Source organism: Solanum dulcamara, chromosome 7 (assembly GCF_947179165.1).
Source record: "Solanum dulcamara chromosome 7, daSolDulc1.2, whole genome shotgun sequence".
Taxonomy (NCBI): Eukaryota; Viridiplantae; Streptophyta; class Magnoliopsida; order Solanales; family Solanaceae; genus Solanum; species Solanum dulcamara.
This window is the reverse complement of record NC_077243.1, coordinates 13,688,094-13,703,685: the sequence shown is the minus strand read 5'-3', so window position 1 is coordinate 13,703,685 and position 15,592 is coordinate 13,688,094. Positions and strand designations below refer to the sequence as shown.

At 31.7% G+C, this 15,592-nt stretch overlaps 1 pseudogene; it reads left to right on the top strand.

Annotated features, from left to right (window-relative positions):
* The first annotated feature begins 8,645 nt into the window (after nucleotides 1-8,645).
* Nucleotides 8,646-11,490, top strand: LOC129894532 (11-beta-hydroxysteroid dehydrogenase A-like; annotated as a pseudogene).
* The last annotated feature ends 4,102 nt before the right edge of the window (nucleotides 11,491-15,592 follow it).

Sequence of the window (15,592 nt, the reverse complement as noted above, 5' to 3'; positions counted from 1 at the left end):
CCAATTTATGTATATTCTTATCCTCCGGAGGATATTTTAAGCGTGATCAGCATTTGAAGATCATTGCTGGTCCAAGTAAATTACTTGGTTCAATCACACATTCAATCACTCAGCGGAAGTCTTAAAATGACTTTAAAAGACATTTAAGTGCGCTAACCGAATCAACATTTTGAGAAGGATATTGTATTTAAAATAAATCTCAAATCAACTTCATATCATAAGAGATAGTTTTGAAATCTAAAACATCAACTCGACACTATTATATATTTGTCTATGAAGCTTCTATCACTATTCAGATGGTGTCAATGACAAGTTCATGGCTAGCCAAAAGAAATCACTGAAATAAATATGATTCCTCCGAACAGCAAGAAGGTCTCACCACTCTCAGGAAAGAAGTAAATCTTCAACGGAGTGTCTGTTCATGATCTTTAGTACCTGTATATGCATCATGAAACGATGAATGTCAAAAGACATCGGTATATGAAATGTACGAGTATGTAAAATGGCAGAAAGGAGGAACAATCAACAATACTTACCTCAATCTCATCAATCAACTCAAAGGACTCAACCCAAGGATAGGCAAATTTATAATATAGTGAAACTTTTCAAATTTGACTCTAATCAATCACAATCTCAATCAAACAATCCTATCACGCAAGGTCATATTCTAATTGGGAGTTTCTCTAATCGACAACTATCACCTATGAGCTGGTGATGTACAACGAAACGGTGTCATTGCCACACCCGTTCAATACTTTGCCAGAATAAGGAACGAATCACTATCATTGGATCCACAATCTATCAAAGTCCATCATTTTGGACTTAAGGGGTTTAACCCTTGATCCAACGCTCGCTACGTAGTTCATTAGATTTAAGTAGTGACTATACTCTTATCTAATTCGGTGTTCAATACTCCTCCCAAAACTCAATGTTCATAAGACAATTAGAAGTTTCATATGGACTCTTATTAGTTCAGATTTCTATCCAATCAACATTTCAACCAATCAATTATACAATCATTCCCAGTCATTTATTTAAGAGTAGTTTTTGAAATTCATTTATGACAACATTCAGTTGAGACCATTCATTATAGTTCAATAATGAAGATATAAAGGATTATCAAGTTTCATCAAGACTATCATCATGCTCACATCGCAATCACAATAATGCACTCACAAGTTCAAGCTCTAGACTCAATCCTTAGGCTTATACATCCAATATTGGTCAAAATATTATGAGGGTTTATAAAGTAAATAGTTTTAAATCATTTGTTCAAGAAACAAATTCGTAGAAAACATCAATTACGCAATACCATGCAAAATATGTTAACTTTAACGAAATTCTCAAGAAACACTATCACGGGGACTCAATTCATTCACAAATTAACCTATTACAATTATGGGGCACATAAAAGAACAAAGTTCATGATTTAGTTTAGCCTGACATATCTGGGATGAAAACAAGATAATCAATTTGACAAGAATTTTCTTGAATCTTTTGAACCCTCGCCTTTTCTCCATTCCTTATCCCTATCTCTTAAGTTAATTTAGCGTAAAAGTCTTAGGAATGCGTTTACGAACTCCTTTAAGGTCGAAAACGACCTATATCAGTCGTGGGTTAAGTATATGAGGGATGGGGAAAGACTGGAATGCCCCTCCTTAAAATTAAAAACGGATAGAAAAATTGGCCTATGGGGAAACAAGTGTTCGACGCGGACTTGTTCTCTCATAGTGCATTTTTTTCGAATTTTTTTCTGATCGAATTCTAACCCCGTAGAAAATAACTAGAATGAGATTAAGTGTAAGTCCGCATTAGGTCCGCACTCCTTTGCTTTCCTTCATTTCACTCCGAAAATTTATCTTTCGATTTGGTTGGTCTAAAATTCAATCATGACCATTTTTCGACATAATTTTTCCCCCTGATCGATATTTCGTTCTCGAATTAACCGAAAGGGTGAAGGAAGGTACGTTATGCAAACGTTCTTTAGTCTAGGGATATTTTTGTAATTTTACCGGATATAACAGTAATGTTATTTAATTTGATATGAAATTTTAAAAAATCACATTTTTTTTTGAAATTTACGGTCTAAAATAAATTAGATATTTGTGTGATCATAAATTCATCTTATTAAGAGGAAAAATGAAAATTTTATATCTAAATTATTATTCATATAAAATGTGACATTTAAAAAAAAAAATACATCAAATTCCTCTAGAACTTTAAAAAAAAATTACTTTAACACTTTAACTACATGAACGTTCAAACCCCTCTTACCAACTTTCAAGTGAATTTAATCTCATTCTTACACTATAATACCAATCTCTGAATAAAGAGTGCATTACACACGCACCTCATCAGTGTAACGTCAATACCTCATCAATACAACATGAGAAAAAAAATATCAAAAAATAAAGAGTAATCCAAGATTATAAGAAAAAAAATCTTAAAAATAATAAACTCCCCAGTTGAACGATTGATCCAAAATCTCAAATCCATTCTCACAAAAACACATTCAATTTTTAAGACATATTATCAAAATAAATAAATAATAACAACTGATAATTTAATTTTTAGATGAAGAAATTGTAGATTTTTCATTAAAAAGAGTTTCAAATTCGTCACAATCAAACAATGCCATGAGTAGTGATTTTGAAGCAAGAACAAATTGTTGGCTTTTTCCTTTTTTTCCTGTTCATCACACCCTTTTACTGATCGAAAGGGAATATGGTGGGGGTGTTTCAAATAAGAAGAAAAAAGGTGGGGAGTTCGACAAAGAAGAAGAAGAAGAAAAGGACGAGGAAGGTGGTAGTTGAGGCGGCGAGGTTCGTAGGGTGGGGGTGGGGTTTTGAAGAGGAGGAATAGGGTAGGGGTGAGGGTTTCGAAGAAGGAGAAAGAAGGTAGGAGTATTCGAAGAAGAAAAAAGGGGTGGTGCAAGTCGTGATTGAGTGCGGCAAGGGGTGGTGGGGTGTGAGGAAGAAGAAGGGGTAGGGCTGATGATAGTTAGGAAGATGAAGAAAAGAAAGATTATTGATTAAAAAAAAATATGATTGGTTATTTTCATTTTGAAATTTGAATGCTTCATTACATGTGCTTAAAAGATAAGCAATAAACCAACAAAAAGTTTTATTTTAATTATAACATATACTAAATAATGCCTTATAGGATAACTCGTCCAACCTTGACTCAATTTTTATTAAAGATACCAATAAGCATTCTAAACAAATATCCAAAACCACAAATAATTCTCCACATATATTACCAATTACGAAAAGTTCTAAATTTGTCTAATTTTATGATCACAAATTTTTGAAGTCCTTCTTTCTAGTGTTAAAGTCCTGCTAAAAAGACTAGCGCAATAAATTAATATTTGGATTAACAAAATAAATTGCAGAACATGTACAAATTTCACAATATTGTTAAACAGAAGACTAGTTACTTTCAAATTGATGACACTCATTTTTTTGCTAAGAACTTTGAAACTACTTTACGTTTCAATTAATATTTGGATTAACAAAATAAATTGCAGAACATGTACAAATTTCACAATATTGTTAAACAGAAGACTAGTTACTTTCAAATTGATGACACTCATTTTTTTGCTAAGAACTTTGAAACTACTTTACGTTGAAAATGAAAAGTAATGAGAAGAAGAAACTTTATTTTATCTCTCTAAAACTTATTTACTTCTCCTTTCGTTTTAATTATGTGACACTATTTGCTCAGATCTAAGGAAAGACTTTGGTATGTATATCAATTTGCACTTATTAAAGATATTTTAATGCTTATTTTTAATTGATATTTTTTCACAATCAAGTGTTGATTGAAACCCAATAGGGATAAAAAATGGGAACTGTGCTATTAAATAACTGTCAAATAAAGAAATGTGACATTTTTTTTGAAATACATCGATTAAAAATTAAAGATACTACTTAAATTGAGATAAAGATATATTAGTTTTGCTATCTTACTATTAAAGAATGCTATATATGCTTTGAGTACGTACCTATATGCTTTGCACGGCCACTTATGTCATAATTTTAATTTATTTTAGTGAGCACGAAACATCCATTTACCTTCCTCTAATCTTATATACAAGTATTTGTTTCTCTTTTACTCCTTTTTAAATTTGTTTCTCTACCTTTTTCTAACATGTTATGACTAATGAGTGACTAATCCACACTATATGTTGACGTATTTATAAGTAGCACTGCTTCTTAGATAGGTAATAGGCACCTTTCAAACAGGGTGTATATATATATATATATATACACCATGTGCCTACTTGGCCTTATTAATTAATTGAAGAGTGCCGCTCGTCTGTAAAAATGTTCACTATTTTAAATGGATTTCACGGCGTCGGCAGAGCCGTGAAAATTAGGATTGTGTATTAATCGGTTCGGTTCGATTTTGAAGTTTATTGGTTTGATTTATCGATTATCAGTTTATAGACATGTCAAACTGTTATAAAATCATTGATATAGTGGCGTATCGCTTATCGGTTTATCGTTATTGTTCATTAACGGTTCGGTTATCGATTTAGCTGTTAAGATTTGATAAAAAAAAACTCATTGAATATCATTTAGATACAAGGTGACAAACCAAATGGACTATGCACGTGAGTTGATAAATTGAGTCTTACTCAAAAAAAAATGCAAAACATTGTAGAATATCCAAGAGTTTGAGACAACAAAAAATAAAAGTATGAAAACTAAACCCTAAATGAAAGACTTTATATATCGAATAGTAATAAATATAAATTATTAAGTTACTATCGGGTTACCGGTTAACCCATTAAGAAAAATCCTAAACTGTTAAGAATCAATAATTCGATAATAAAAAAAATTAGAACCATTACCAAAACCGCTGAACCAATAATCAATTATTGATAAACTAATAATTTTTTTTTGGTTCATTATCGATAAACCTTAGGGGCATTCTCTCAAATGATCAAATTTTTGTATTTGTAACCTTCATTTGCCATAAAATCTGCACATTAATTTGCCTCCTTGCAAATAGGTTTAACAGTGATCTTGTTTGCTTCCACTAAAAACTTACAATCTTCAATCATAGTTCTAAGAGGTAACATTATATGTCCTTCTCTGTAATAAACTTGATAGCAAACGGAATTCGTTTACACTTCCATCTCTTTATATTTATTTCTTTTGTGAATTTTACCTCTAGTTTAATGTTCCATAATTCTGTAATAAATTTTGAGCATAAGTTTCATCATATCTGAATATTTTGGCATCCATTTTTTTTTTCATCGTCTCAAAAAGATAGTATGTTCTTATTGACACTATTATTAGCAAAGCACATTCCGATGTGCAAAGCACTTCGTGTTAATCGGATCGGAGGAAGAGTTACATTCTAAGGGGTGTGACGTACACAGTATAACATTAATAACTACTTTCACAGATCGAATAGTATTAAGTATAATATTTCCTTCTCCAAGTCTTCATCCAATTAAATTAACAGTTCTCCTCTCAAGTCCTAACAGTTTGTACCTAAATCATAAAAAGCAAAAGGGTGAAACATAAAAGCAGCTCAAAAGCATAGGCAAGAAGATAAGTAAAAGATACAACTTTCTTTCTCCATTAACTTTAAATAAAGTTGTCTGTCTCCTTGCACCATCTTTAATATAACAAGGGAATGCTGCTAAGAGTTTAGTTAGGCACACTCAATTTTCCAAAGCCTCTCTCTGTTTCTGCAACTCTGCTCTGTTATTAGAACAATAATGGATTCTCTTCAAATGAAGAAGATTCAAGCCATCAACAAGTTCAGGAAACAACGGCTTCTCAACAAGATCATGCTCTATTCTTTCACTTCTCTGACTTGCATTTTATTTCTCTCAAGTCCTCTTTGGTATCCCCTTCTTCGCGCTTTCGTAAAATCTCTTCTCTTTGACTCTATTCCCAAATTGGGTGCTCTGTTTTTCAGTTCTAAGTGTATTTTCTTAGTTGGGAATCTTATAGTCATAGTTCTTGTTGGAGAGTCCAAGATGTTCAAATCAAGATCTAATGTGCTGAAAAAGAAGTATGCAGCAGAGCAAGAAAATGATGATAAAAACTTCATGTTTCTTGATGGAGAGTGTAAGTTTTCAAGATCAAAATATTCTTCTTCTTTACCTTTTAATGTATATGATGATGAAGAGGAAGAGAACAAGGAAAGTATGATTCTTGAAAATGTGATTAAGGGAAACAACTGCAGCAGCAATTTCAGAGAGAATGAAGAATTAGAGAGATTGAAAGAGTTGAAATTTGGTGGTGCAGAAGCAGAGCCTAATGAATTGAGCAAGAGAGCTGATGATTTCATTGCGAGGGTCAACAATCAAATTAGACTTGAAGCTGTATCAATGATTTAGGCCAAATCATACATTTTCCCATTGTAATAATGCCTCTTATAGTTCAAACAAACTGCAATTTGCATAATTTGTTCCTAACTACTTCAATTTCGTACACTGATGATGATGTGAAGTTGTTTATACCATCACTTCAATTACAATACTATAATATAATCAAAGTTTACACTTAAGGTTGTGTTGGTTGCGCAGAAAAATAATTTTTTTTTCACGATGTTTTAGTAGTTAAAATTTTTGAAAAATATTGTTCGAATTTTCGCATATCAAAATTTTTAAAATATATTACTTTTTAGAAAAATAATTATCTTATAAATGAGGAAATTGACTTTTTCCAATAAAAATAAAAAATACAAGTACCACAATTGATATTCCACATTAATGGCAACTGAACCCCCTTCAAAACACTCATCTTAACTCCACCATGTACCCTTACCTCCTAAAATATTATTCTCAATTATATATAGATATTTTAAAGATAATATTTTTTATTTACATATAAAACATAAAAAAAATAGGTAAGAAACTCTTGAAAATAATATTTTGCTTCGTGCCGAATAAACCCTTATAGTTAATTTCTTTCTTCTTCTTCTTTTAATTTCTTATTTGATGTTTGATATTTTAATTTAAATTTGTATCGTGTAGGGATCCATTCAAACAAAATGCTCCTTATCAAGAATTTTTTTATGCTCAGAATTCAAATCCAAGTCACTAATTATGGGTGTTTAAATGCTTTCGATGTGTAAAATGTCACAAAATTCGTTCAAAGCTAAGAAATTCAGAACTGCAAAAATTGCAATCTTCTGTTATTTTTCTCACAAATTACTCTATCAGATCTTTAATATGGACTAGTATTTGTTTTCTAAAAAAGATCCTTTTCTCTACTACCCCTTGCCCTTTTATACATCTCCTTCATACCAATGTGAAAAACCAAAACGAATTTCAGCCATTAAGGTGAAATTAAGAGGACAATCAAGGGGCAATAAAGTGGAATTAAGGCAACAACATTTTTGCTTTAAAAGGCCAAAACGTTTTCAGCCTTTAAGACATTTAAAAGTCAAATATCTAATTCCATTAATAAAACCATTAAATACAATATTTACCTTTTATTCCCTTTCCAACCCTGGTTAATTAGTAAGGCCTAACAAGGATCACAGACCTATTAATAGAGGCTTTCAATCACGATATTAATTTGTAAAAGAATAAATTAATCATATCGTTATAAATTACAAATTATTCTACTAAAAATCTGTAATTGCACTCCTCAATTTAATTTCGAAATCTATCATTACACCTTATTTAACTCCCTATGTAAGAATTATCGATACAAATTAATTAAATCAAATTTTCTGAAAATTGAATTTATTGACTAACTTAATCCTTTATTATTAAACTTAAATTATTTCACATGTCGGATAAAGATGTACCGATTGGGTTTCACATGAAAACTTATAAGCAACCATAAAGGGGTGTCTTCTATCCCGAGTCCGAGACATGATTCTATTAACTATTTATTATTTCACAAATGTAATTAGCCATTATCCAATCTACTAGGATTTTATTGACTCATTAAAAAGTCTCACCTTTTAATAGATTAAAATAATAAAACAATCACATAGATCATAATAATTATATCAAGATTAAATGTATAAGTACATGTAATGGACTAAAGAATTTATTTATCAATATTCAGAACATAAATAAATATCTCTAATTTGTTTGTTCAATACATACAAAATGTACCAACACAAAAAATTGGAATTTTACCCTTCCCATAATTAAGATCAAATTATATTTAATCTTGTGCTATAATCATCAAGATGTTTGCCAACTTTATCTTTGATTGTGAACATTTAATTTATAACTTATAAGAACCGATAATTTTAATCTTTCTTGTATGAGTTAAATAACTTTATTTACAAAAATCGTCTACTATATAAGTAATGGACACAAATATTAACGTAATGAACTGTTTAAATAAAAACTTTATTTTATTAAATCAAATATAATAAAAGATTAAATAAAAGATCTTTATAAGAGATTAAATAAAATACGATAATTATAATGCAACTTGAGTAGTAAAGTCTTGTGCTATGAATGTATAAGCAGTTAAAGATTACATGTGTTGAGCTATCAAAAAAGTAATAACTCTTTTTAATTATATGATTAATAGTATATCCCAAGAAAGGAAAGAACAACTATATCCATGTCATTCTTTGATGGTTATAGTTGAGTTCTTTCCTTATTTAGGAACTAATAATAAGTACAAAACTACAAAGTATATTACATCATGGATTACAAGATCAGTGAAGCAAGACGTATTCATTTGTTGATTAAGGTTGGCATAACTGGATTGATTGGTATCCTACAAAACAAAATATATAGTTACTAAAATAGGAGAAGAGTGACAACTAAGTGTAGTACGTGTCGAATTAATGCTTCAACAAATGCCAAATACTACACCCGCTTCCCATGGTTCCATCTGTATTTCTTTTTTTCCATTTCATTTTTCTTTATACCACTTAATAAACGATAGAGTTGAACATTTTATTTTATTTTTGTTAGACTAAACAGCAACTACGGTGTTATTGGAGTTAATTCACAAATTTCTCAACTTAGTAGCTCCTCCATTTACCTTGTTTTGCTTGTTGATTTTGTTTCCACCTTATCAATTTATCAAGTACTTCCTCTCAATATTGAGCAGAGTTTTCAGAGAGGATGTTGCTGGCAAGGTTGTCATAATCACTGGGGCTTCCTCTGGCATCGGCGAGGTTATATATATTCACTTTACTTATTTTCTTTGACTTTAAACATTCGAGAAATTCACCCTTTCGACTAGTTTAGATTCGAGATGTTGAACCCATTTGACTTTTCAACCCTTTACAAAAAATAATTCTTCTGAATCCGACACTTTATTACTTTTAAAATTTATGGTTATTTATGTACTACTTATATAGATAATCTATTAAATGAAAAAGTTTATTAATTTTAAATTCTCTAAATGAGATTTACGATTAAAAGGCAGAATATGAGAAACAAATATGTGAGACTATTCAACACTCGCGTGGACACTGGACAATACTATAAAACAAGGGCTCACTATTGAGTAAATCATGAATTTGTTGACTCTAATGTCAGGAAAAAGAAATGAATCTTGAATTTAATCAAATATTGCAAGCTAGATCAAGAGAGTAGAATCATCAAAAATGATATGATAAGATAAATAATAAAGAAATAAAAATAGAGCGACTCAATTCAAAATTGATGTTGGACACAACATTCATTCATCCTCATGCTTCGGATTCAAACTACCTCTGATTATTAAATGTGGAGGTTCACAACATAATTTTGGACATTTCTTTATTTGGATTTGTTTGATGAATAGATGGTTTGATTTGGCAGCATTTGGCGTATGAGTATGCGAGAAGAGGTGCAAGCTTAACCATTTTAGATTCAAACTATATAAACTTTGATCAATGTTTAACGATCGATATGATAAAAATTGCATCTTTTAATTATTTAGCTTCGAAGATTAATCAAATGCTCCATCCTAATCTGTAAGGCACTCTAAAATTTCATATGACACCGATTTTTTATGTTACCTCCATAACTATTGAACTTTTAAATTTAATTTTAATATTCGATGTCATATTTCCATTTCTTACTATTACCTTCCTTTTTTCCAATACTAGTAGTATTACTTTCACCATATATCATGAGATCGAAGAAGTAACAATATTTTACGGCCTATAAGAAAACCTTTGGGTCAGACTACCACAAAAAAATGAAACTGAGATAAATCTATATATGGGCAATTTAAAATGTTGAGGTGGGTCAATTGGTTTTGGTGATCATTACAATTTTTTTGGGAAGAAAACGCACGTAGTCAAGCCTAAAGTACTTATAACACTAGTCACTAGGTAGCCCTAAAAACAAGTTTATAGAAAATAGCCTTAAAATAGTCAATAGTGTAGTCAGTCGGCTTATATCTTTTTTCGCGGCTGGCCGTAAACTTTTGTTAATAAAAATACCTTTATAATTTTTCAACTTCCAATGTATAAATGTATAATTACTATTTATACACTATAAAAAAAACATCATATAAATAGCATACACACACTTTATATTGTTATAGAGTGTTTATACACATATATACCATCTATAAGAATATCAATATTTATACTACAATATACATTAGATAATTCTTTTGTTATATTTATACATCTGCTATATATGCATGCATTGACCAGCGACCATTGTATTTCAATTTCAACACCATAATCAAAGAGAAATTAAGAGGCAAGGGATCAACCATTATATGGCAAAGGATTATGTTGAACCGTTGAGGCACGGGAAGAAGTGCCAAATTTGAGTTGATATTTTTATGGAATTTGCAGGACATCAACTTCTGGGGTTCAGTTTACATGAGAAAGTTTGCAATTCCCTACCTGAGATATAGTGAAGGTAGAATCATTGTGCTTTCTTCTGCAGTATCTTGGATTTCTTCTCCAAGAATTAGCCTTTACTCTGTAGGTCCAACTTGAATTTGTTGTTTTCCTAATAATAAATAACTTTCATTTTGATACGTAACACTTACTTTTATATTATGATAGGCAAGCAAAGCAGCGATGGTAATGTTTTTTGAGGCGTTAAGGATTGAATTCGGACGGGACATCAAAATAACATTGGTCACACCTGGCTTTGTTGAATCAGAAATGACGCAAGGGAAATTCATAGACAAGACCGGCAAAGTAGATGTTAATCCTCAAATGAGGGACACAAACTATTGCAATGACGCTTGTCGCGGAGAGAGATACGTTACTGTGCCATCTTGGTTCAAGGTCACCTAGGCTTTCTGTCATTTTGAGGTTGTTGTACCTTAGCGGTTGGGGAACTTCGCCGGAGGATGCTCCAAGCAAGAAAATATTGGATTACACTGGTCTTCAAAAAGTCTTGTACCCTGAAAATATTCGAGTGATGTTGGGGCCTGGTCGGTTGTTCGATCAAACTGAATGGAATTTATAATTGTGTAGCTACATATAATAAATCGATTGTTTCTTTGTAATCTGTGTTACTGAAGAATTTGACAAACATAATAAATAACATTAAGTTGGATGCTTTTTGTATGTATGTTAAGAAATTTATAAATTATTGATGGTAAACTCAGTTATTATTTTAGGTAGTCATTTTTTTAAAAAAGAAAATCAATTAACTAACTAAACCAAAGGATGGAGTCAGTTAGGTAAAATCATTCAAAAATAAAAGCTGATCTTGTTCGTCGATTTTCTAATTTTATCATGGTAAAAGTTGTTGGGTCTTGTATATAATCGGCGCATGCTTTTCTGGTTGGTTGGTCCTCATTAATTAGTTAGTTACTATCTCGCCGTTTCGTATTACGTGGCCTATATGAAAAATAAATATTTTATTTTACTTATTTACTTTAGCAAATAAAAAAAGTTATATTATTTTTTTTTATACTATCCTCAATATTAAATAACTATATAAAGTAATAGTAGTCAAATTTAAAGTTTCAATGCTAAGATTAGTTTGGCAAACTACATCTCTAATTAAAATTTTCTTAAGAGAAGTGTCATAGGTCGGAAGGAGTAAGCCGTTAGTTTGTTAGTGTCACGCCCGGGAGGGTACTCTAGACGTGACCGACACTCGAAGACCATTTCTGATCTCCAAGCGAACCACTTGGTCCAATCACACATCCGTTCATATCAATCAATCAGCGAAAAGTTTAAAATAAAGAAATAATTTAGTGGGCAATCCAAATCAACGATCTAACTCAAGAAAGAAAGGCCATGAGCCAACAAATCAAACTCCGATCTTCATCATTAAACTAGTTTGACAAGAATAATTCAAGGAAAGAAAATACTCAATCGTCCCATCACTATCTATGAAGCCTCTATCGCTACTATCTAATTGGTGCCAATGACATGTTCATGGCTACCTCAAATCAAAATGAAAAGGGCTAACTCGACGCAAGAATAACATAAGCGGTGTCCTCCGAATGTAGGGGAGGACTCACCAATACGCTTAGTGCGAATAGACCCTCAATGGTGCTCCTATTGACGATCTCTTAAGCCTGTCTCTGCATCATGAAATGATGCAGGTCCAAATGGACGTCAGTACATGGAATGTACGAGTATGTAATATGGCAGAATGAAACATATCTCAAGGAAGAGCAAATATCTCAACTCAGAATGATAAGAGAGACTCAATCAAAGTGTCATAAGTCTAAAGTAAGGATACAGTTTTAGACAAAGACTAATCATATACCATACAATCCAATCCAATCGTACACTATCCGATCACATATCGTCCAATCCAATTCAATCATATACAATCAACTCAACAAACAACTCAACAATCAGGTCAAAAGACTCAACTCAATAAATATGCAAATTAGAACTTAGTAATGTGATATAATCCAACTCAATTATCAACAAACTTAATCAAACCAATCAAATCATGCACAATCCACTCAATTTGGGAGTTTCTCTAACTGATAATAATTCCACCACTTATAAATAGGTGATGCACAACGAGCCACGTCGTTGCCACGTCCGTTCATACTTGTCAGGATATGAACGGATCAACCAATCATGGATCCGTCAATCAATCAAGTCCTATCATTTCAGGACAATGAAATAGGGAAACATCCGACACGGTACAATCCCTTCCTACGTTGGCGACGTAGTTTATGGAATTCGAGTATGGACTATACTCTTACCCAATTCGGTGCTCAATACTCCTCCCAAGACTCAATATGCACATATCTATCAAGTGAGTAAAACATTCAAAATACTCATTTAGTCTCTTAGGACTTAATTTCAAATCAACTCATTTAGTCTCATTGGACTCTTTTCAAAAACTCAATCAGTCTGGTCTCATTGGACTCTTTTCAAAAACTCAATCAGTCTGGTCTCATTGGACCTTCTTTCAAATCGACTCATCTCAATCATCAAACTCTTCTCTTTAAATTTGATACCATCTCAACTCAATGGATGTAAAAAATATTATATGCATTTAAAAGATAATTCCAACTCCTCAACTTTACCTCAAAATAGACATTTTTATGTAAAAATGTTCAACTCATTTATACTCAAAATACTCATGTTCAAAGTGATAATTAAGAGACTTTTCAAACTCAAATAGTGCTTAAACTCTTTTTTTTAAATCAAAGATGAAAATAATCATTCTTTAAAACTCAAAATAGTGTATAAATAGTTTATGCAAAAATGCTCACAATTATTTATTTAAAACTCTTTCTCAAAAGATCATTTATTTTCAAAATACTCATAAGACTCCAATCAAATCAAATTATGCAAATCACATATCACATAATCACATTAGACTCCAATCTACTTCATCACACAACATCCTCATCAACATAATCTCTTCATTCACATCATCGTCAAACATCATCATCAAATATCATCATTCACATCATCGTCAAACATCATCATCAAATATCATCATTCACATCATCATCAAACATCATCATCACATCATCATCAAACATCTACTCCAAAATCCTTATTTAATTCTACGTTCAATTTATAGAGACAAAAGGACATTCCAACTCTACCAAGGTGTCGTTTTTTTTTATGCCCTTCACATTCATAACTATCCCAAAATTCTCATATAACTAAAAATCAATTTCATCAAACTCAAGTAAAAGAATACCTCATTTCACTATAAAAATAATATTATTTTTATTATACATAAAAATCATCAATCTCATCCTCAAGATAAATTATGACCAAAAAGAAATCTCATCTTGGGTTCATGTGAATAAATACATGAATCCATACTCTTAACAAAGTCAACTCAAGAACATCATTAATACATATGAATTTATATACAAAAATTCATTTGTAGTCAATAATATGAAATATAACTATTTAGTCATTCAAGTCATGAAAATCATCATTCAATTAATAATATATAAAAAAATATTCTATAGTTTAGGAAAATTCAAGAAAATCTTCATAGAAGTTTCAAACCGTTCACAATCTTCATCCAACACATCTATGAGGCCTATGGAAGAACTCAATCCATATTTTAGGTTAGCCTTACATACCTTAGAGTAGATTTTGAAGAAACCTTGTTGTTGGTCTTCAATGGGAAGCTTGAATCCTTGAAGTTTTTTGAGGGCAAATCTTGTTGGAGATGATTTGAGAGAAGAGGGTGAAGGTTAGGGTTTCTTTGGAGGTGAGGAGGCTGGAAAAAAAATGAGCCCAAAATGTCCTATGTTAGTGTATATATGTTTAGGGAAAATGTCCAAGTTGCCCCTCTTCAAAATCTAAAAAACTGGGCAAAAAATCTTGCTGACGCTATAGTGGCGCGTCGCGCCAAGCCAAAATAGGCTTAAAACCCTGAACATCTAATTGTGGCGCATCGCGCCAAGGACCAAACTACTGAGGCTGTTTTCTGGTGCTATAGTGGCGCCGGGCGCCACTGGAGCGCCAAGCCTAAATTTCCTGCCGTGGTCGCCGAGGTCTGAAATTCCTGCAGTACTAGTCTGTAGTAAAATGGTCATAGCTTTTGACTCCGAACTCCAAAAATTGCAATCTTGGTGGCGTTGGAAATAAGACTCAAAGACCTTTAATTTGGTAGGTCGTGGTCCACCCAGTACATTATATTCTAGGAGATATGGTCGTTTGAAGTTGACCCTTATACTAACTCCTCCGAAAACTTAATCGATTGAAAATCTTTGGACTCGACTTGGTGTTAGAGATCTCTTATGACCCCTAAACACATCTAACATACTTCAAATACTTAGGAATTAATCCTATCTCATATATAAAATTACAAGTCCTTCGGTTCGAGTCTACCCACACGTGGAGAAGTGTTCGAGTCTTTGCGAAAAAATTTTCGGGGTGTTGCAGTTAGATTAGTTATTGGCTTCGTAGATGCTATAAGTAGCTATTATACCGCTCATCTTTATGGCATTAGGGGTCGTTTGGTGTGATTGATAAAAATAAATAGTCTCAAGATAAAAAATTGTCCAGGATTAAATTTTGGTGTCTTATTTGATTATCAAGTTTAAGATAACTTATCATATCATTTATGCCATAGTAATAGAATAAGTTATCCCATATAAATAATGGAATAACTTATCCTATAATAACAAATCGAAAGATAATTAATTTTGAAATAATTTGTTCACAACCAAACGACCCTTTAAATATTCCATTGCAAAGATTACAGTTCACAGTTGCACGC